General features: G+C 36.8%; 1 long non-coding RNA gene across 1 annotated transcript; it reads left to right on the top strand.

Moving 5' to 3' along the window:
• Positions 1 to 9,771: 9,771 nt before the first annotated feature.
• On the top strand, positions 9,772 to 11,005 carry LOC143245096 (uncharacterized). The gene is made up of 2 exons (XR_013025474.1): positions 9,772 to 9,957; positions 10,610 to 11,005. It is a non-coding gene; the product is annotated as an uncharacterized LOC143245096 (long non-coding RNA).
• Positions 11,006 to 25,011: the final 14,006 nt, after the last annotated feature.

The raw sequence follows: 25,011 nt of genomic DNA, 5'->3' as shown, positions 1-25,011 counted from the left end.
GAACTACAAACAAGTTAGAAAGTGCAAAATTCTGTAAAGGAAAGTTAAGGAGGAAATAAACTATTTTATTTACAAGTTTTGAACATTTCGGGATTCACTTAATCCACTTCTAACAAAACCTGAAATTAGCGTTACAAACACATTTTTTTTAATAGTCTGGTATTATCAACCCCGATTTACTTATCTGAGCAACTAATAATATTATGCTATTAGTTAAGTATCGTTAAGTAAACTGGAATGTGAATTATTTTCATCATATAATTCCAACAAACGATCAATTTTACAACATTCTAGATGACATCGCAAAAATCTAATTTTGATGAATATCTAAAGGTAAGATATCAGACATAAATTTAAATGGTCCAGGCAGTTGAAACAGGTTTTTGAAACTTGGCTTTGTGAAATACTAAGGAAAAGGATTGTATTGTAAATATGGTTAAACAACTTAATTGGCTAAGTATGTTTGCAGTGTGGAATCAATATTGTACACTGAAAATACATTCAGACTATGTTCAAAACCCCTCATGATATTAATTTGTCGCAAAATATCTACCTTTTGCACCTTTTCTGTATGTTCTCAGTTTGATGCTGTAACAAAATCTCTCACTGCAGGGTGCTCGTCATAATCTGAGAGTCGCGGGTTCGAATCTTTATACTACTAAACATGCTAGCCCTTTCAGCTATGGGAGCATTATAAGTTGTAGGTCAGTTCCACTCATCGTTGGGGAAAAAAAGAAGCTCAAAAATTGTTGATGGTGACCAGCTGCCCTCCTTCTAGTCATTCACTACTAAATTAGGAACAATTAGCTCAAATAGCTCTCGTGTAGTTTTGTATGAAATTCAAATCAAACTTATTCTCTTATTACGCCTAGATCTGTTGGAATGAAGTATAAATAGAAGCGTAAGAAATGCATTTTAGAAACATCCTAGACCAGATTTGTCTGTAAATCTCAAACATATGACCAACCACTGCAGTATAGTTTTATCTTTGTATTTTCCTAAGAATTTTCGAAGAACTAGTTTCAGCAATGTATAAGCAGCATGCTTGACTGGTTTTTTAAACTTGTCAGACAGTTATCTGAAACCATTACGGATTTAATTCATCCATTTTACAAAATTCTTCGCAAGCCTCAATTTAATATGAGGTAGGGGGATGAAACGGACTTTGAAGATTTACTAAAGGTTGGCACTCGATATTCTATTTCAATGCCATGTAATTCTCTCTCTCTCTGGCTATTCCATCTTCTTGCCTTTCGGTGTGGATTCCTGTACGTGGTGAGGGGACCTCCCAGGGAAGGTTCTGTTCTTTCAGTTTACCTCATCTGGGATCTAAACATCCACTCACGTGTTTGCCGTGCGTGGCGACCAGTAAAAGGGACGAGAGGCTTCTGGTGGTTAAGGGGTACGACTCAAATACATCACTTTGGCCTTGAATTCCTGTAGACGGACGGGCTTGAGGTGGTCCCTTTGGGTCAATCAGCTGGTCCACTTCGGCTAAGGTCAACGAAGTACCAGTGTTCGATGTTCTCAACAGGTGTTGCGGACATTGTATCTGATGCTGGTGTTTGGGTATAGTGCTGACCAACCATGGCGCTGCTGCAGTGTCTTTATTTCCCATTGTAGTGCGTCTCTTCGTAGGGTTCCATGGTGGATGGGGCTAGTGGACACCGGAATATTCCTTTTTTTATTATGGATCCTCCAAATGAAAACTTAAATAAAATAGTGAAAACAGTTCATAGGCAAACAATCACATTTTGAAGATTCTGAGCAGCAATCTTCTCATCTGTAACACCTGCTATACCTCATTTTCTTATATTATTTTTCAGACAGACATTTAGTGCAGATGTTTCCATCTTTCATTCAGAAGGCACTAGAGGGACTTGCTGGCTCTCCAAAGTCAGTAAAGAAGCTTCGCTCTGGTGATATATTGATGGAAACATTCATATCTCAACATAGTGAACGCCGCTTACATTCAAAGGCTATTGAAGATATACTCGTTGAGGTTACTCCTCATGTTACTTTGAATTCATAACGAGAAGTTATTGTTGAGAGGGATTTGAAGAACATTCCCGAGTTGGAGATTCTCGCTCTTTTCTCCACCCAAGAAGTTTCTGCAATGAGGCGTATCTCCACCCGCAAAGATGAAATTATGATGCTGGCTAATGTTGTCATTCTGACATGTACATCACTACGTCCACCTGTCACCATCAAAGGAGGTTATCTCAATTGCAGGGTCTGGCCATACATTCCAAAACCTATATATGTAAAAACGGCTGGTATAGGTACAGAAAGCACTACGTAGAGAAGCGAACAACGTTTCGACCTTTTTCGGTCATCGTCAGGTTCACAAAGAAGGAGGTAATTGACAACTTCAACAATCCTATTGACATTCAACAGTCAAACTTCCCAAGAAAAATTTAAAATTTATATATTTCAGAAACACCTAAAAACAACATCTTAAACGATTTTTTCAAAGAATTTTCTCACAAAATCATCAACATTATTTCACAAAACGGAAAACTAAAAATCAACTTTACAAAAGAGAAATTAATTCCATTGAAAACCTAAAGCAAGACAAAAACATTAAAATTTTAAAATAAGATAAAGGAAATGCTGTAGTCATAATGAACACGAATGAATACATCCAAAAAATGAAGAACATCCTGTCAGACAAAAACAAATTTAAACTAATACACACAAATCAAATAAAGACACACGAAACGCGGCAAAACAAAATACTACTAAAAATGAAAAAAGCCAACACAATTTCAAAAACACTTTATTCCTACCAACGCAAGACCGACTCACGCACACCACAAATATACGGCATCCCCAAACCTCATAAACCAAATTGTCCACTACAACCAGTAATGTCCACACATGAATCATTTAATTACAATCTTGGTAAATACATAGCATGGGCATTCTCCAAATATGTAACATCAGCCAGCTCATTCATCAAAGATTCTTAAATCTAACCTTAACCACCTTAATCATAAAGCCTTAATGGCCAGTTTCAATGTCATAACCCTCTTTACAGAAATCCCAACCACTGAAGCCCGTAAGATAGCCTTAGAACTCTATATCCAAGACCCTAACCCATCAATAGACATTCCCAGCAACCAATTAGCAACCCTTATAGAATTCACCACGATGAAGACAGACTTCATGTTCAACAACCACAACTATATACAAACAACTGGCTCAAGCATGAGTAATCCAGTATCACCAGTTCCAGCCAATATATTTATGACACAAGTTGAAACACAAGCAGTTAACACAGCATTGCATTCACCACTATACTGGTCCAGATACGTAGACGACACGGTTGCGGGATTCACATCTATAGAACACACACTTAATTTTTTCAATCACAGTAACGCTATACACCCCAACATTAATTTCACATGTGAACAGGAAGTAAGCATTGAAATATCATTTCATAACCTCAAAATTACAAGAATTGATAAACAATTTAAAACAGAAATCCACCGAAAAATCACCCATACTGAACTATATATTCCTTGGGACTCACCACACGAAAAAACAAACAAACTCAACATACTAAGAAACCAAATAAACACAGCCATAAAACTATCCTCACCAGATAAAATTAGCGACGAATTCGAGAAAACAAAACAATACTTCATCAACATCAATAAGTTTCCTCTACAAACTGCAGAAAACATTATACGCACACACCTAGACAAAAAGCAAAAGCAACTAACAAAAGTAACTATACCCACGATTTAAAAAAATCACAAAACCATATATCGCTGCATACCATATATTCCTGACATCAGCAGAAAAATAACCAACATTTGGCAAAAACTAGTAACAAAATATGACATTCCAGTTAATACCAAATTTATTCAAAATACAGGCACAAAACTAGGGTATATACTATGTAAAAACTATACTGACAAACACCACACCAACATTATTTATAAAATACAATGTGATAACTGCCACGACTTATATATTGGAAAAACAAGTAGAAAAATGGAAACCAGCTTCAAAGAACACAAAAAGTCACCTTCACACTTTTCAAATACTGCAAGTCAAATAAACACAACATAACCATAGGAAACACCCAAATACTAAATAAGAAACAAACATAAACAAACACAAAATTAAAGAAGCCTTACTGAAACAACAACTCAAGCCCAAAATAAACAAATACAAAGGAACATCTTTATACCTATATTAATAAATATATCCAATACATAAGCACGCCATCTACATTCCTATACTCAATTACACAACTGCTTTCAAATATGTGGTCAGCTATCGGTCAGTTACCTCTTTCTTTGCGAACCTGACGACGACCAAAGGAGGTCGAAACGTTGTTCGCTCTTCTACATAGTGCTTTTTCAACTCATATCTCCCGTTTTAACACAAATAATTTTATCTACAAGTAGATTTTCTCGTCATCACGGATTATTTTAAAATCTCTCAGATGTTTCCTACGTCAGTGGTTTAGTCAATCAAAGACATCATGTCGTGGTTACTTGACATGTGCTCGTTACGGTGGCAAGGACCACGATGCCTATGAGTATGAAACAGACCATCATTGCGTCAATTGCAATGGCTCTCATCCATCCTACTTTCGTTCTTGCCCTAAACGGTTAGAAGAAAAAGAGGTGTAGCATTTGAAAAAGATTCAAAACATTACTTACCTTGAGGCTCGAAAGTTGCTGTCCACCACTTCATTTCGGACATATGCTGCTGCACTTCGTTCCACTTCTACAGTGGGAGTGCAGACGGATCTCCCTGTGCCTCGAAAAGGACCGTTCTCAAACGAAATGAAAAGTCTTTTGACCTCCATGGTTAAAAACGTTGATGAATCAACTTCAACACCCATCTCTGTCAGTATAAAGATTAATGCCATCACTGAACAACTCCCTCTTTCTGTTGCAAATGGGCTCGATGTCGACGACTTTCACATCTCATACCAGTTGTCGAACATAAGGTATATTGAGTGGCATCTACAGACTTCCCTCAGTCGTTTACTAAAGTGGACCACAGCAAACGGCTTTAACTTCTCTCTCTCTAAAACCGTTTGAATGCTCTTTTATCGCTGACGGGGAATTTACCCTAATCCTGAACTACGAATCGATGAAGTTGTGCTGCCTGTGATCCCTGAGACAAAGTTCTTGGGGCTTATCTTTGACTGTAAGCTTACCTTTATACCACACATCAAGCGGCTACAGGTCAAATGTACAAGAGCACTGAACATTCTTTGTGTCCACTCTTCCGCCACTTGGGTAAGCGGATCGATGTTCTACGCTAAAGATATATCATGCTCTTATTTGATCGAAACTAAACCATGGATCACTGGTCTATGGCTCTGCCAGAACCTCGGCCTTAAAGATGCTGGACCCCATTCATCATCAAAGACTTCGGCTCTGCACTGGGGCTTTCCACATTTCCCTAGTTCAGAGCTTATGTATAGAGTCTCATGAATCTTCTTTGCACCTCTGCTGTTTGCAACTGTCTTTACTATATGTTTTGATATATCGTTCGTTACCAAAGCATTCCACCTGGGGTTGTGTTTTCCTTTCTCGGTGGGCCATACTTTTTCAGAACAGACGATCTGCCATTACTACTTTTGACCTCCATATCGAGGTCCATTTGGATGAATTGTGTCTGTATTTGGATAATATTGCTGTATCCACTGGTCAGCCTATCCCACCATGACCTTTTACAGTCCCCAAGTGTGACCTATCTTTAAGTCATCTGAGAAAAGCAGACACTTCTCATTGGAAATACTATCTGCTATTTATTGAACAAATTTCGAACCATTTTTTCATTACTATTTATGTCATGGTTTCTTGTGGCTCGGTGGTTGATGGCAGAATTCTCTCTACAGCTTCTGTGTTTACTGCTGAAATGTACGCCATTTCTCTTGCCTTGGATCATATAGAAGCTAAGAAGTACTCAAACTGCACTATTTATACTGACTTGCTTAATTGTCTAGTGGCCCTGGAATCGCTTCATGTTATTTCACACTCTGTTACCGCCAATATTGAAAAGCAACTGGTCCATTTCTCTTTAACATCTTCTTCTATCCAGTTTTTCTGGGTACTGAGCTATGTTGGTATTTGCGGGAACGAGCTTGTCGACACCGCAACTAAATCTATCTGCTCCAGCACTATCACTGCTATGTCTGTTCCATACATGGACTATGGTCCTGTATTCAAGGCTCGGCTCCATGACAGCTGGCAGTCGACTTGGAATGAGCAACGTGAAAACAAGTTGTTGCAAATAAAATCCTATATTGGACTTTGGCCGTCTTGCTTCCGTAAGGATCGGAAAGAAGAAGTTGTTCTAACTAGATTACACATTGGTAACAGTTTTTTAACTCATCGTTTTCTGTTATCTGTAACTGACGCACGAATGTGTAGTCTGTGTAACACTCAAGTCACAATAAGCCACATTTTACTTTCTTGCCGACGTTATGACTCTGAACGACGACACCATTTTAAACATGTTTTGTCTCAAGGTTTGTCCATAACGTTAGACAGTGTTATTGGTGATGGTGACACTGTATACCTTCGAAATGTTTTTAGTTTTTAAAGGCCATTAATCTTTTAATGTTATTTAAGTTTTTAATTTATAATTAAACCTTTTTAATGTGATTCCCTTTTAAGAATCAAAGTTTATCTTGTTCCATTTGAAATTATAAAATGGCCGTAACGTCAAATAACTTGAAACCAGGACTGGAAAGGCCAATTTCAAATGACTAACGGTGTTTTTTGAACTTATCTGTTAGTCTTCCTGGCAAGTTATAATAATTACAATCATGCTACAGGAAGTCCTTTACAGCTTGTATTACTGCAGTTCTTCTCTTACCGCTGCAGACTAGATGCAACAATTGGTTTTAATGCTATTTATATTTTTGTTTTGTTTTTAATACAAAAATTAAACTTTTTTTTGTTTTACATTAATTTCCTTTTAGTAGTTTTACTAATTTTACTTTAATTTTATCTTTTTACCGAATGTTTGGTGCAGATAGCCTAGTTGCTTTGTACCATAAAACACCAAACCAACCAGCCTACCAATCCTTCTTGAAACGACTTTTATAATCTTGAATGTCCCAGAAATAAAATAACCCTTAGATAACTACATATGTTCCACTTATAGTGATTATATTTGATGACCCCAAGTATAATCTGCCTTCTTTGATAAACTACTTTCATGTACACAGTAGAAACAACAGGAATTGGTCGCTTTGTGTTCCCAATCGGCAAAAGTGCAGCTTTTGCTTGTAATTTTAGATAAGTTAATAAAAAATTTCCATTAGTGAAGATGATAATCAGTACCTAAGGTTTCAATTAGTGTATAAACATTTGTGCAGAAATACAAAGTATTTTGCATTTTTTAGTGAGAAGCAGAATTATGATAATGACTTTGAAATTCTTGTTCATGAAGCTAATAAATACTTTTTATGTAAATGAGAGCCAAGAAGTTCCTCATGCAGCTTTGATAGAGACAACGCATGAATAAGATCAGTTAATTTTTCTCTTATGCGATCAAAAAAGGTAGTGTACGAGGTCTGTTCAAAAAATACGCGGACTGACGTCATAAAACAAAATGTACTTTATTTAGAAGTTACAGGTCTGGAACTCCTTCAAAGTACTCTCCTCCCCAACGCACACACTTATCCCAACGGTGTTTCCACTTGTTGAAACAGTCCTGGTACGCTTCTTTTGTAATGTCTTCCAGCTCCTTCGTCGCATTTGCCTTAATCTCGGGAATCGTCTCAAATCTTCTTTCTTTCAAGTGTCTTTTGAGTTTGGGGAACAAGAAAAAATCGCAAGGAGCAAGGTCAGGTGAGTAGGGGGTGGGGAAGAACAGTGATCGAGTGTTTGGCCAAAAAACTCACGAGTTCTGAGGGCTGAATTTTGCAGCAACGCGGTGCATCTTCAACTTTTCGGTCAAAATCTCGTAACAAGATCCAACTGATATCCCACACTCTTCAGCAAGCTCCATGACAGTCAGACGTCGATTTGCCCGCACCAGGGTGTTGATTTTGTCGACGTGTGGGTTGTCAGTTGACGTGGAAGGACGTCCAAGACGCTCATCATCTTCAATGGACTGTCGACCATCCTTAAAACGTTCATGCCACTTGAAACATGCGGTACGCTTCATAGCAACATCACCGTAAGTCGTGTTAAGCATAGCAAAAGTTTCAGTCGCAGATTTTCCAAGTTTAACACACAATTTCACAGCAAGTCGTTGCTTCTTCAAGTCATTCATTCTGAAATCCGCCAAACGAAAAAATCGCACTTCACTTAAAACCGCGTAGCTAATACACAAATGAAGATATCTGCAATCGGGAAATGGCGTCGTAATCAGCTGATCTGTGCAAACCTAGCGACACCAAGCGGATTCCCCTGGAACCAACTGGAGCCGCGCAATTCAAACAGTCCGCTTATTTTTTGAACAGCCCTCGTATGTGTAAAGTGATAAAAACAACTTTTCTCTGGATGCCCAAGCCATCAGACTTAATACGATTTATAACTTTTTGTATTGCAAAAGTAATTTACAGTTTTGCACTTATTTTGACACTTCTATATAGGTAAAACACAAAACATACATTACATTAAATTTATTTCAAACCATCACATCTAAATTATCATCAAATAGAATCTCCTGTATAACAAGTAGTACTTTATAATATCTAATAATATTGGTATGTTGTTTCTCAAACAAGGCACCATTCTTAGGCCTCAGACGTGTTATCCAAGGGTTAAGGTTAAACTACAAGTGGTTTTAGAATGCCATTCAGAATTCAAGTTTAAAGGTAAATGCCTTCAGATAGCTAAACCTTGCCAAATGGCTCCTTGTTATCTCTTGAAATTATCATTATTAAATATAAAAAATAGTCAAATCTCTGCCACAGACCAAGTTGGTTCAATAGTTTTTTGTTCATTATTATTGTAGTTATAACTAGGTGACATTATTACAATCCATTTTTATTTCAGGCTAGAAATAGATATGCTTTTTCTTAAATCAACCGAAAAGTCAATTTAATGTCTTGTGTACAAGGTACTTCTCTACAATAACATAATTTTTCGGACTGATATGCAAAAAGACAATAATAAGGCAATTTTTTTCAAATTTGATTTACTTATGGATATATATTAATGTTTGTGTGATATATTGTGACTTGTAGATGGTGTATTTGGTTTTTGACATTTAAGTATTACTTATAAAGTGTTCTGAAAATTTGTACAAATGCTCACGACATGATTACAAAAGTTTTAGGTTCTGAAACTTTTGAATTTTGCATCTATTTATTTGTACATAATTCATTTCTGTCCCACTATATTGAATGAGTCACTAATTAAGGATAGTTATTTATAAATGCTAGATGACCTTGAATAACTTTACAACCTCAAAAATAATCCTATTGCTTATTTATGTTTCAGTGTTATAAAAAGTGTAATAATAGTAATTTCTCTATAGATAATGTTAAATTACTGGGAAATAAACAGTAATGGATTTAGAGTTTGGGAGATAAAATTCTTTACAAATATTAATATATATTTCTAAATGTGAAATTATTATTTCTTTTAATGGACATATGGAACTAGACTACTTTGGGGTGGGTAGACCAAAGATAGGTAAACTAAAATCGTCCCTTTTTTATTAATGTTTAATTACATTCTGCCTTCCATGAAAATAGTATCTAAATCTTAATGTGTACTATTATAACTTTTTTACTTCTTTCTGTTATAACACCCAATTTTCTTTCAAGATATTAAGGGTGGCTGCACTCCCCCAACTGAATGAAGATAGTAAAAGGCAATTGGAGTTTGACTTTTGCATTTGGGTCATGCCTCAGGAACAGAATATTTTCAGTGTTCTTGGGTTCTTTGACCAAAGAGATTTTCCATTAAGGTTTGAAGGACAATGATTGTCAATGAATATTTCTTTCCTTTTCTTGAGGTAGAGTTTCATAATGCACATTATTATTTAGATTTTATCATCATTAATTCATTAGAGTACTTTACAAGTAACTATTTGTAAATTTTGATCAGTTTAAATGGTGTTAGCCTTAACACTTTCATAGCTATTCCCATGTTAGTGAATGAAGTAATTTTGTCATCATCTTTAAGTACCAATTTCATGGTTGTTCCATCACTAAGTATTTGTTCTCACAATTCAATTAACAATCAAGCCTATTATGGCAACAGTAACCTTTGATTATATACTGATAAAATGAAATTTCCTCCTTCAACAAATATGTTATATTTTCTACTGGAACTATACTTAAGTTTTGTTCTGACATCAAGGTCATCAACATGAAAAGGATCCCAGAATATCTGTAAATACAGTTACTAATAACTTATTATTATGCTTTTATTATCATTGTTGGACATTTTTTCATTATTGTCTTGATGTTAGTCACTTTCATTACACTCTTGCTAATAGTATATGATATTGTTAAAATTCTTGGACATTGTACTGTCTGTGTGTATTTACCAGGCAGATAATCTCCTGTGATCTATGTGATATACCCAGATAATAATCTTATGTTGGATAATGTTGGTGTAATATTGCATGTGAGAATTTACAATGTTAGATGTTTACATTGCAGCAGTATAAGTTTATGGACTCCCAGAATTGTTGCTTCGACATTGCAGTTTGTTTCATTGCTACTTTCATGTAACTATTACGACACCATTTGTTTTTTTGTAACCCTGTCAAGGCTGCCAGGGTGTTATTGTGTCACCAGTGTTTGTTTTCAAACTTAACTGCATGAAATGTGGTAAAAATGTTTTATATATGTACTTTGTGCTTGAAAAATATAACAATTTGATGAAGTGTTTCCACATTTGTTGTTATGAATTTCTGGGTATATTCTTGTGAAACACTTTGTTTTTATATTAAAGCACTTCGTTTTAGAGTTTCTTTTTGATTATTCTATTTCTAAAATATTGTATATGTATCTAATAGTTTTCTTTTTTATTAAAACTAATTTTTTTTTTGTTTCTGATTCAGTTGTAGTAATAGTATACTAACATTTTCATCTGTTCATACAATCTCTTACATGGAAGTAGTTACTGGAAAATATTAAAGAATGAAGGGAAACTCCAGTATTGTTGAATAGAAGAGTACCTGGCATTGCTCAGATGAAATTGGTTTTAAATATACTGAGTTGTTTTAATGAAATCAGTCACATTAATCATGTTTATTTGGAAACTAATTGAAATTATTTCTTTAACTATATATTTTATTAACATCAATAAAATATTATTATGCAAATAATTAATTTTTTGAAGCTATTTTAATCAAAGCAAAACAGGGTACATTGTCCTTGCTTCCTGCATATGTTTTACATGACATTTCCAAGTTTTCAAACTATTCCATATCTTTTGGTGGCCTGATTTCTTCTATGTTGTCTAGTGTTGCTTGCAGCATTTTCTGACTACATTATTGCTCTATTTCTGAAACATTGATTTATTCTCTTCTCATTGCAACACAACACAATGAAAAAAATCTCTCAATACCAAATAATTTTGTAAAGTCATCATGTAATTGATTTTTGCAAGTTTTTGCAAAGTCAAAGATATTGTTGAAGCAAGCCTATTTAGTTTGGGGAGTGCGTGTGCATGTATGTACATGTTTGGGAGAAAGCAGTAGCTCTTTTTAGTTAATAGAAGTTAGAGAGTAGACATGTGTAAAGAAGGAGAGATATGTTTTTAAATCTATTTAACACATTATTGATCTTGAATAGAATGATTTAAAGTCCTTACTCAGAAAATAAACATAAATAATAACTCTATCAATCACAGAGCCCAAAATATATTTTTTTTAATTTGAGACCAGCTGGTTGTCATTTTTGCCAAAACTTTTACACTTGTCACTTTGGCATCAACATGCAGCCTCAAAATGGCCTCTTAAGGCCACAGCTACAAAGTCCATGTTACTTCTGCCATAGGGGCACCAAGAGTGTTTCATTTTGTTTTTTTAACCTTTGTTGATTTTGCCTAAAATAAATTTAGGGGACTATTTCCTTCATGAACTTGTAAAAATGCAGTAGTCATGAAATTAAATAAAGTTTCAAAGAGTCATTAAATCTATAATGTGGCAAAAATTAGTAATTATTACTCAATATATTGTTTTATTCATCCCAGTGTATCAAATCTATTTGGAAAGAAAACAAAACTTATTTAAGAATAATTGAAAATAGCATCTAAAGATGCTTTACAAGTTTACTACAGTTAGCAAATAACTCTAAACTAACAAGTAGTAAAATTATTATTAGAACTATTTTAGTTATTCTTAATGCCTCAATATTAGGTATACAAATAAAATACCAAACAATTTATTACAGTGTAGCTGGAGCCCAAAGATGCTTTGTGGACTTTACCAACAACAACAGTTTATTATCAAATTACTTCAATTTTACTATGCACAAACAGGAAAAGTGCAGACATGGGAGAGTAACAAGAAACAAAATGTTTCTGAGTGTATACCCTATGCATAGAATAATAGAGTTGTGAGCATCAAAGTACAGAAACACTCAAAACTGGAATTACATTGTTACCTTATGTCTCTTCTTTCCATATGCACACTTATAAAACATGAAGCAATGTTCATTACTGCCTAAAGGTTGAATCCAAAGGTGCTTTCTGAGCTCTATGGTTGACAAACAATTCAATAATTGCATCAAAATTCCTTCTTAGATGAGCTTGTATTCATTAATTGTTAGTTAATCTTGATGCCCAGTTGATCTTAGTACATCTTTTACTCTTGCTAATGTGCTGAATGAGCACTCTGCCTCTGTAACAGTGGTTGGTGTGGTTAACAAAATCCTAAGCCTAATGCATATATTTTGAAACAAGGTGCCCGGTTTCAAATTGTGGAGGCTGTTAAACAGGTGAAATAGCAATAGAAGTTGTTGTTCAAAATTAGTTGAATGAATCACTTAAGTGTTCTATTTCCTCTGCTAGATTGTGAGACATGTCAACACTACAACTTATCACAAAGAATCCTAGGTTGTTCTTGTACTTTCAGGTTATAGTATTTCCACAGAACACCAAATGCTGTCCCCAGCTCTCTTTCTATCTCATAATACCTGATTGTGTTTCTGTTGATACAGTACAGGAGAACCTAGAAAACATAATTTTTGAAATAATCTTTTTGATTCAAGTCTGTCATCCTAAATTGTCTTTGGATGTCTCATTTGCAAATCTCTTCCTCACTCTATGCCTTTTCTCTGACAGTATTATTGTAGTTGTCAGCAACAAGCATATTTTTGGACAAAATTGCAAATACCAACTCTGTATAAAATGATTGAGATTCTCAATCAGACCTTTTATATTCTTAACCTCTACATCCAGTATTGCATCTCTGGCTTGGAGATCTTTGTTCCTAAAATCATGTGCTGTGAGGACTTTAATCCAAACAAGCCATGAGGATGCATTTAAAGAAATTCACAAGTCTGAATACTCTGTAGTTCTGATTGTGTGTTTGTTGTCAGATTAAGATCCTGTAGCTTTTTAATGACCTTCTTTAACTTGGAAAGGTGAACTGCAAAAGACCTTACACTTTCTAACCCAACAGACCAACTGTATATAACAAATTGTGTAGAGTGCAGCTATTATTTTTCTTTAAAATTTCCCACCTTTATGGGCTACAGTTGAACAACCCTAATAAATTTAATCACCTGTGGTTAACATTCAGTGGCATGAACACCACAAATGGTTAAGCTATGACAAGTGCAGGGTGAGTAAGTAACCAGAGGATTATTGTTTGGGATATGAGTTTGAGTACTTTTGTAGGATCCATTTGTGTTGCTGCCATAGTTACAACCTTGGCCACAGCAATCCACAGTTGATATACCATGCTTCCTGAGGGTACTTATGATCAATCTTGCAACTGCTTCACTTACAATTTTATTGCAGTCTCTACTCTCATTGAACCTTTTTTCAATATCATAGTTCTTAGATTAATCATTCCAGTGAAAGTAACAGAGAATAAATAGTTTAGTCTATATGTGCTGAGTCAGGAGTTGTATCGACTATTATAGCTGTAACAGTAGTTCGAGGCTCATTTTTTAGTTAGGATAGCAATTGCCACTTCATTACTGCAACAATTAATAAACTTATTTTGACCTTCTGGGGTTAGGTAATTGTACCTTTTAACTTTTTAAAATTCTTGTTGCAGGAGATTTTGTGCAACTTGTGGAAAATCAAGCAATTTACAAGCACAACTGGTTTGAGGCTAATTAATTTTCAAACACCTCTGCATTTTTTGACTTTATTATTTTTTTTCAATTCTGCAGGTCTCAATGTATTTTCATATTTTAATTTTTGTGAATTTCAGACTTAATCTTAACACTGTTTTTAACTGCCAGAAAATATGTGTGTTTTTGTAATATATATACTCAGTGATGGAGGTAAATGAGCAAGTAAGTTATATCACATTTATTATATTGGCAGACACTTTTTAATAAACTGTATAATGACATTTCAATTCAAAATATAGAACATTTGTAAAATCATTCATCACAAAAAGTCTAGTTCTCTATTATATTCCCTACAGGCACTCTTTAACACTGTTGCAGAAGGCTTAAAGTGAAAACACTTCTCATGTTTGTTTATCTTTGTTCTCAATAAAGTTTTTAATCATATGTTTACTAGGGATCTCTGATCAGTCAGAATTTTCCTAACTATAGAGAAGACCAGTTCATACTCAGCATTACTGTTAGTAACACATGCCCCAGTCAGTCCATCCAGATTGAGGAGTCTCTCCTGTTTGGTAATGGGGCCCTTCATCTTTCTGACATTTGCCCACAATACATCAACTGAGATATCTGTTGGTGGAAGGTCAGTATCATGGCAAAGCTGAAAGTCTGAATTCCTCCTGTACAGTCTGATATAGATATAATGGAATCTGTGACACATATCAACGATATGTACTAGGTTAATGTAGATTCTCTCTTCTGGCAAAAGAAAACCAATGAGTGTTCAGCACTGGACCCTTAACCTTTAAATTGTAACCATCATCAATCGATGTAGCTATTTACAACATTCCCGCTCTTTAAGGGTTAGTGGAGAACTTGGCCAACAACAGCAGTATAGAAACATCTGATCACTTTAAAGAAGCTGTCCATTATGGAGGGTTCTGCTCATTTTCGTTTGCTTCTGGCAGGTATACCAAAAGCTAAGAAATCATCATCCAGTTATTGTGCATAATTCTTAAAAGGACTAGTGGTGATGTCTTTTGTACTGTGGATGACTCTGCTGTTGATGAATTTCTCAAGCAACTTCCTCAACAGATCTCATATGGCACCACCAAACATACCAATCCTGGACTCATCTGCCTGAAATATGGTGTTAAAGACGACTAGAAAGAGGAGGATGTAGTTAAGAAAGCAGAAGTATAGATGAATCTTATGGCTTACAAGGATATCTGCTATCCTGTTTACTCTCCTAAGTTTCTCTAAATCTTTATGGGTCAGAAAATAAGAACGAAGAGCTGGTTAATAGTTGTTAAATAGTCTTCTGTAAGCTCAACCATCTTGTTGAACAATACTTCAGTATCTTTAGTGGTTTTGTCTCAGTAAAGTCAATAAACTTTTGTACTGTTCTTTTAGATCTGTGTTATATCTTCTACAGGTAGTGCCAGATACCAGCAAGTACACAAACTTTGGTTAAATGACATACACATCTCAAGTTGAAAACATCTTGATAAACCTCTGTAATCCTACTAATTATTGAATTATGCATATCAGTCGTCAAACTACAGTTGTCTGACGTAAAAAAAACAAGGTTGTTCCAGGAAATATCGTTGGTGAGAAATACCACCTCAATGTGCTGAAACGTTTTTTCCCCTGTTTCAATGTTGGAAGTGTGAATGGCAAGAAGCCTAGTAGTTGTTCTTTCAGTAAAATATCTCAACCTGAGAGAGTTTTGTTGCTCTCGTTATGCGCAAAGGAAAATGTTTCCTTCCTGCTGTGATCCACAACTTCATTCTGCAAGGCTGGAACTAACAATTTCTTGACCAGTTGTGTTGCCTTTGTACGACAGCAGTGAAATTTCTTAGCTCTCTTTGAGTCAGGATAAATCATCTTTAAAAGCTTGATAAAATGTTCAGCAACGTTGAAGGCTATATTGTGCTTTGTGATGATGTTTCTGAATAGAATATCTGTTCTGATAACACGGTCATCAAATGTTGAATTCATAAGAAATGATGAAACTGAGGAGATGGTTGTATTTGCATTGTGGGTGGTGGTGTGCAATGCTTTTTCATTGTTGCTGCCATTGGAATAATACAATAAGAAACATGATAATCTAAATCTAACTGAAAAATGAAGAATTGGCCTAGCATGGCCAGATGATTAGGGTGCTTGACTAGCAATCTAAGGATTGCGGGATCGAATCCCGATCACACCAAACATGCTCGCCCTTTCAACCGTGGGGACGTTATAAAGTAATGGTCAATCTCACTCTTCATTGATAAAAGAATACTCCAAGAATTGGCGGTGGTGGTGATAACTAGTAGCCTTTCTTCTAGTATTACACTGCTAAATTAGGGATAAATACTGCAGATGCAGATAGCCCTGGGGTAGCTTTGCACGAAATAAAAAAGTAAAGAGGAATGAAAAATGCAGACAGGGGTTTCCTTAGTTTAGGCATTTTTAGCTCCAACTAAAAGAAAAAATAAATACTAATTTGGACAGGATTTCCCCTAGACTATGCCTTTTTAAAGTTTAAGCTAAAAGAATTTTGTTTTTGTTTTTATTCCTGTTCTATTTGTCGTACAGCTCACGCACTTTTCCAAGCTCCACAGGTAATATGTATACCTTTCATTTTTTACTTTTTATTTGTTTTATTAATAGGCGTTCCTCTCGGATCTTATTGGGTTATTACAACGAATTAAATTCAATGAGCCTTAACTCTAGAACAAAATGTCGGGGTGTTAGTGCCAGATCTAGTGATCCACCTCTTACAGAAGACTAACATGTTACAATCCAACATCGATCATGCCACTTCTGATTCGAATTTGACAAAGGACGTCTGGGACTGTGACACATCTTCCAATTTTACACTCTTCCCACTGAATGAAAAGACAATGATGAATATGGTTTTACCCCTGTTAAGCCAAAACTAAATAAAGAAAGAAGACGCACATGTAACTAAATTTAGATTCTAACTCTGGTAATGACAAGCTTAGTGAAACCAACACTGATCAACTATCAGCCAAACAAAACAATACATCATATCCACTTTAGTCATTGAAGGCATCCTTAACACACTTAGACTACTACAAATTGTAACCATAATTAGAAAACACTTTTTTATCACTGAATTCAAAGAAATTTGATGTCTCCCTAAAGGAATAAACCCGTTTTAATATAGTTCTCTCAAAGACTGGATGAATAAAACCTTCGAAGACAAATCCACAAATACAACACCTACATAAAAACCCACTAAACCTGCTATAGTTGTCAAAGATGTCGATCTCGACATCGAAGATGACGAAATTGCGGAGGAACTCGTACTCAGGGCTATACATCAGATAAAGATGAGTACAACATTTCATTTAGAACTGAGCTTAAAACCTCACTTATTGAAGTAACTATATAAAAAAAATGAACTCTTGAAAGATGGCTGCTTTCTTTTTCTCAAGAACACCTCGCGGAACAAATACGACAATGTTATAAGTGCCAGAGATTTGGTACTAGCAAACCCTACTGCACTGCTCCTCTTTGTTTTGTTAGATGCACCGGAAACTGTGGCGTGACGCAGTGCACTAACGAGTGATACATGATCATAAGAGCTAATTGTAAGGGTTCTCATGCTGCCACTTATATAGCCTTCCCAAGATATAAACTTATCTGAGGTAAGGTGCTGCAGAGACCCAACAATACACATCTGATTCCTTTACAACAATACCTGCCTCTGTTTCAATACACCCCTTCTTCGAAATACCACACTGAATTATCCCAGACACGAAAATTCATCAACACCCTAATCCAGCTATTAAATTACAATATATACACCTCCACTTACGCAGACGTAACCAGCAGTATACACTGTGTTTACTTACTCCCACACGCCTAACACCACTGTACAGCTCATGACTAATCTACTCGCACTGTTTGTAGAAATCTGCGAATTTCCCACTTTTTCACGACACAAATTTTTAGAGAGCTTTGCTCGACAGAAAAACACTTTAACACACGCAACATCAGAGCACACCACATTTCCCTCTGACTACAACAAAAAGGGAACCTTAGAAGAAACATTCGAATTACAGGACCTTCATGAAGATATAAAAACTGATATACTAACTGCGGTTAAGGCACTCGACTTGTTATCCGAGGGTCGAGGGTTCGAATCCTCATTACACCAAACATGCTCGCCCTTTCATTCGTGGGGGCGTGATAATGTGATGGTCAATCCCACTATTCGTTGGTAAAAGAGTAGCCCAAGAGGTAGCAGTGGGTGGTGATGACTAGCTGCCTCCCCTTTAGTCGTACACTGCTAAATTATGGACGGGTAGCGCAGATAGCCCTCGAGTAGCTTTGCGCGAAATTCAAACCAAACCAAGCCAATATACTAATAACATCCGAGGCTCTAGCCAAGAAAAAGACAACATAAACATTCCACGTTATAAGTCCCACACTTTGCCACACACACAAACAGCAGCCCCTCGGTGTGTATCCTGTACATGGTCAGGTAGCCTTTCAGAGAAGGTTCTGTACTGTCAGTTTACCTTCTCGTGGATATAAACATACACCCACGCATTTACCGTGCGTGGCAACCCGTGAAAGGGAAGAGAGGATCCTGGTGGTCGAAGGGTCTAACCCTCACACATCACTTTGGCCTTGAATTCCTGTAGACGGGAGGCCTTAAGATTCCCCCAGGGTTAATCGGTTGGTCCACTTGAGCTAAGGTCAACCGAATACTAGTGTTGCATGTTCCCAACAGGTGTTGTGGCCATTGTGTCTGATACTGGTGTTTGGGTATAGTGCTCACGAAATCCTGCCATTGCTGCAGTGTCCTTGTTTAGCATTGTAGTGCATCTCCTCATAGGGCTTCACGGTGGGTGGGAACAGTGGTCGCTGAAATATATTCCCTTTATTATGGATACCTTACCCTTGGAAAATATAAAAAGAAAAAAATTGAGAAAACATATTATCGGAAAACAACCATGCATGGACGACTCTGTTGTACAGTCACCATCATAGTCAGATTCGGAACCTCAATTTCTAATTATGTATTCCTTATCCAGAAATTCTTAGAAATTCTCACATTTTATCACAAAGCCCTACTGGCTCTCTTAAGACAGTAAGAAAGTTATGATCTCGAGACATTTTAGTGGATACATCTGCACCACAACATTTTAAACCTTTCCTGAATTAAAAGATCTTCGGGGATGTACCCATCGAGGTTACCCCCTATTCAACTTTGAATTCTTCCAGAGGGGTTATAGTTGAAAGGAATTTAAGAACATTCCTGAGTCAGAAATCCTCGCTGGTTTGTCTAGCCAAGGCAGTTCTAGAGTGTGCCGAATCTCTACTCGCAAAGATGGAATAATACTACCTACAAATGTAAATTACTTTGATGTTTGCATCGCCACTATCAAAGTAGGACACTTAATTTGAAAGGTTAGGCTATATATTCGAAACTCTCGGATATTCTCAGTGCCAGTTGTTCAGACATTCATAGACTTTTTGTCGTGGATCTTTAAGGCGTGCTCGTTGTGGTAGCAAAGGCCCCGACGCCTACAAATGCGAACTTGAATCACACTGTGTCAGTTGTAGTTGTTAATACCCCTCGTACTTTTGTTATTGCCCTAAGTGAGTGGAGGAGAAGAAAAAGATGTAACGTTTGAAGACTGTACTCTATTTCATTGCTACTGTGGGAGAGCAGACAGATTTCTCATTGCTTCCAACAGTGGCAGAGCCTACTCCCATCTCCTTCCCAACCACTCCTTCCAGTGGCTCCCTGAATGTACTTCCTCTGGCTCCAAATTCTGGCTTATCCTTGGATCCATCTTCTTCTCTATCCCTGAGATGCATAACGATCATTCGTTCACGCATTCAGTTGCTGGAATCTTCTTCCAACGACAGAGACCTGCCCACTTGATCAAGGGCAGGATCCATGGAGCTTGATAGACCTCTTTCTAAAAAAGAAAATAAAAAGACATGGTCAAAAACAGAAGGTCTCTCCATCCATTTCGCCTATACATAAATAAAAAAGGCCACTTTGATACAGTGGAACTGTCGAGGTTTCCGTTCTATTTTAGACGATATTAAAGTACTGATTGATTCTTACTATCTTGTGTGTCTTTCCTTACAGGAAACGTTTCTGAAATCTGCCGATACAACCAGCTTTTGGCAGTTTTCTTTGTACAGAAATGATAGGTTGTGTGATGGACGAGTGCATGAATGGGTAACACTGCTGGTCGATCAGTATGTACCTGCTTTGTCTTTACTACTCAACACATCTTTGGAGGCCATAGCCATACATTTTTCTTTAAGTTACATGATCACTCTTTGTTCTCTCTAACTGTCTCCTGGAGAGACTTATGATCAATCAGACCTTGGTGCTCTTATTGAACAGTTGTCATCTCTCTTTTCATCATAGGGATAGGGACTTGAATGGACACGATCCCTTCTTGAGAGGTAGTGACATTGATTGAAGGGGTCACTCTGTAGAGCATATGTTCTAGGATAACAACCTTTCTCTCTTCAATACAGGTGTTTATACTTATTTTCATGCACCAAGTCAGTCGTTTAGTGCTATTGATCTCTTTGTCTGTTCCCCTTCACTTTTTCCTCACTCTTATTGGATGGTTGACACTGACCTACGGGGCAGTCACCATTTTTCCTATAATCTTGAGAGAAACATGACATGGTCGATGCCACTCGACCCACGTGCTGCAGTAGGAGCTGGACCAGGCCAATTGGCTCTCCCTTGCTGCTTTCTTGGAATGTGATCTTGCTTTTGTTTGTAAGCTACCGATTGACGACTGTGTAGCAGCAGTAACTGACTGTGTTGTCCAAGCAGCTACTCAATCTATACTTAAAACCTCGACACGTTTTCCTCGTCTATGGTGGAATCCTGCCTGAAACATGGTATGGAATACTCAAAGACGGACCTGGGATTCCTTTTGTATATATCCCAGACTTTTGAACCACATCGATTTTCAGCAGGCTGGTGCACATGCTCGGCAGGTAAGACATCAAAACCAGAAAGAATATTGGAATTGGATTAAATTCACAACCAGCATCTCTTCTACCACCAGTTTCAAAGTCATATGGGACCCGATTCGGTAGGTCAGTGAGCAGTATACTTCTGTCCCTCTTTTGGTTTTGTTTTCTGATGGCCAGGAAGTTGCTGATGCCCAGAGCATTGCCAATACTCTCGTCGTTAGCTTTAACTAGGTATCTAGTACTTCTGCTTCATTCTCCACCTTTTTAGCCATCAAGACTCGGGCAGAGCAATTCCATCTTTCCTTTCAGGCTGATCATCTATGACTATAATCACCCCTTTACACTGTAGGAACTCAAGCTTGCCCTTTATTGGTATGGCAGTACATTGGTTGGACGACTCGTGTAGGGTGGACACTTTCCCGTTCCCTCAGGGCTGTGTCTTAAGTATCACACTATTCAGTATAAAGATTAATGCCATCACTGAAAAATCTCTCCTACCATTGCAAACGAGCTTTATGTCGACAGCTTCTAGACCTCGTGTCAGTCGAACACGAGGTTTATTGATCAGCAGCTAGAGACCGTCCTCAATTATTTATTGGAGTGTACCATAGCAAATGGTCCACTGTTTGCCTCTACTTTTACTGCCAATCAGGTATCCACACGATCCTGAACTCCGTGTTAATGAAGTTGTGCTTCCCGTGGTTCCTGAGGCAAAGTTCTTGGGGCTTATTTTGATTGTAAGGTGACCTTTATACCACACATCAAGCACCTATGAGTCAAGTGTACAAGGGCAGTTAACATCCTCTATGTAATCTCTTCCACCATTTTGGGGATAGAATCGATGGTCTATGCTAAATGTTTGTGTCCTCATTTGATCAAAACTGGACTATGGATCTCTCGTTTATGGTTCTGACAGGACTTTGGCATTAAAGATGCTGGACATCGCTCATCATCAGGAGCTTCGGCTCTGCGTGGGGACTTTCTGCACTTCCCAATCTAGAGATTGTACACAATTTCATGATCCTTTTCTTCACCTTTGTCGTTTATAAGTGTCTTTACTGTATGCTTCAAATTTCGATTCCTTCCTCAACGGGCCATGTTTTTTTAAACAGATATTCTACCATTGTTCTTTTTGGTCTTCGTATCCACATGCTGTTGGAGGAATTGGGTCTGTCCTTGGATTGCATTGCTGTATCCACTGGTCAGCCCATCCCACTTTGGCTTATTACTTCACCAAATGTGGCCTTTCTTTGAGTTATTTTAGAAAGTCGGATACACACGATTGGAAGTACTGACCTTTATTTGTCAAACATCTTTTGAACCATCCTTTATTCCCATTTATATAGATGGTTCGAGATCATGTGACTCTGTAGGCCCTGCCGTGGTTTCTTGTGGTTTGGTAGTTGCACACAGAAGTCCTCTGCACTTTCCGTGTTAACTGCTACATTCTACGCAATTCCTCTTGCTCTGGATCACATAAAAGCTAAGCAGTACATTAATTGCACTGTTTATACTGACTTGCTTAGCTCTCTAGTTGCCCTGGAATTGCTTCATGTTAGTTTTCACCAATATTCAAAACCGACTGGCCCATTTTTTTAACAAATACTTCTATCCAGTTATTCTGGATACTTAGCCACGTTGGTATTCACTGACACTGCAGCTTAGTGTGTCTGCTCTGGCGCTGTCACTACCGTTACTGTTCCATGTATGGACTATAATTCTATATTCAAGGCTCGGCTCTGCGCTAGTTGGCAATCGACAAGGAGAGAACAACATGATAACAAGTTTCCCCAGATAATATCCTCTATTGGACTTTGGCTGTCTTGTTTCTGTAAGGATCGGAAGGAGGAAGGTGTCCTAACTAGACTACGCATTAGTCAAAGCTTTTTAATCCAGCATTTTCTTTTATCTGAGACTGATGCACCAACGTGTGGTCTGTGTGATATTCAAATCACAATGGCCCCATTTAACTGTCGTGCCGTCGTTAAGACTGAACGACTGCACCATTTCAGACATGTTTTGTCCACAGGTTTACCTCTGACGGTGGATAGTTTCGATGGCGGTGATGATACTGTCCAATTTACAAATGTTTTCAATTTTTAAGAGCTATTGGCTTTTTTAACGCTATTTAAGTTTTTAATACAAAAATTGGACTTTGTTTTATTTTAACATGATTCGCTTTTTAAAATTTTAACAATTTTATTTTTTTACCGATTTTTTGACGGAGATAGCCAGGTTCCTTTGCGTCATTAAACGCAAAACAATCAACCAATCACAACACAGCGGAGAGATATCATTATGCTTTTTCGTTAACATAGCACATGCTGCTTTTATGGAAAAGTAGTTTCAAGTTAAATGTTAACGGAATCATTTTCTTCAACAGTCACTTGAATAATAGGATTGTGACCCCTATTTCATGTATGTATTGCTCTTCATCCATAAATCTTAACAATAACTTTCTGCTAACCTGTATGACCATAAAACCCCAGATCATAACCATAAGAGACTTAAACGCACCTCGTAAAGAACTGAGCAGTCACTGAAACCCAACAGAAGCAAGTTAATCATTGACTTGCTTAAAAGAAACAATATGTTGCTGATCAGTGACACTTCCCAAATCTACTTTCACTCACCCACAGGCACATACAACCTTTAACTTATATAATAACCCCATCTTACCTTTTAACGAGAATCGGCAGCTTCACAGTTTATGAAGAAACTTCGAGCGGCCACTTTCCAATATCCTATACGATACATTCACACAAATCCCTGCTAGTATCTGATTTCCATACAACTACAATAAAACTGACTGGCAAGAAATCAGTGACTCATTCAACACTAAACTGCTTCCCTTGTTACCGACATAAAAATAAAAAACTCGGCATGTGTTGAATACATTACCAAGACAACCAAAATTGCTACTGCAGATACAATTACAACAATTTCCAGAAAACACTCACACCAATACTGGACTCTTATCCGCGAAATTCACTCGCTCATTGTAGCATGCAGACGTCGCAGAGGACAAACTGCATCTCACGCGACCATAGATAAAAACCTAAATCAATAGGCTTCACTTGCAAATCAATTTATCATCCAAACACTCAAAGAAAGTAATTGGTTACAATTTAGCAATAATTTTGATAACTCTTAATCCAGCCCTAAAAATTTTGGAAACTTTTTAAAGCATTAGCAGCGAAAAATAACAACTCTTTTTTTTTTTTTCCATCGGATAGAATACAACAAAATACTGCACAATAAGATTCAGATAAAGCTAACCTACTTGTTGGTTGTTATGAAACAGCATTCAGTGATCCGACTTCTTAATTCAACCCTTACACTTAGGATCATGTGAATAACTTTATTATTATCACATCTTTAACCTTTCACACCCTATTTTCCTCTCAATAACACCTCAGACAATACCCTTAACTCAAATTAACAAAACTGATCAGTAAAGAGGCATCCATTACTAATTAAAACTTAATATAAATACTCTTAAAACAAGGCTCCATCTCATAATGGCATCAGGAATATAATTGTAAAAAAGGATCAATTTTCCTTCTAGCCTACCTGACAAACATAATTAACTTATTACTTCACATTGGTTATTTTTCTGTTTATTGGAATAAAGCAATAATTACAGTTATCCCTAAGTCTAAGTCCAACAAAAATAAATCAAAATAATGTTTGATCTTTAAACTTGATAAGTTGCTTCGGCAATCTAATTAAAACATTATCGCTAACTCGATATTGTTTAGTGTGGCGCCATCAGATTCAAATTAAAAAGAACTTGATACAAACAATATTATTCTTAAATGGAT

The sequence above is a fragment of the Tachypleus tridentatus genome, chromosome 1 (assembly GCF_004210375.1).
Source record: "Tachypleus tridentatus isolate NWPU-2018 chromosome 1, ASM421037v1, whole genome shotgun sequence".
NCBI lineage: Eukaryota > Metazoa > Arthropoda > Merostomata > Xiphosura > Limulidae > Tachypleus > Tachypleus tridentatus.
The sequence above is the reverse complement of the archived record's forward strand: the minus strand, read 5'-3'. Positions and strand labels throughout refer to the sequence as shown.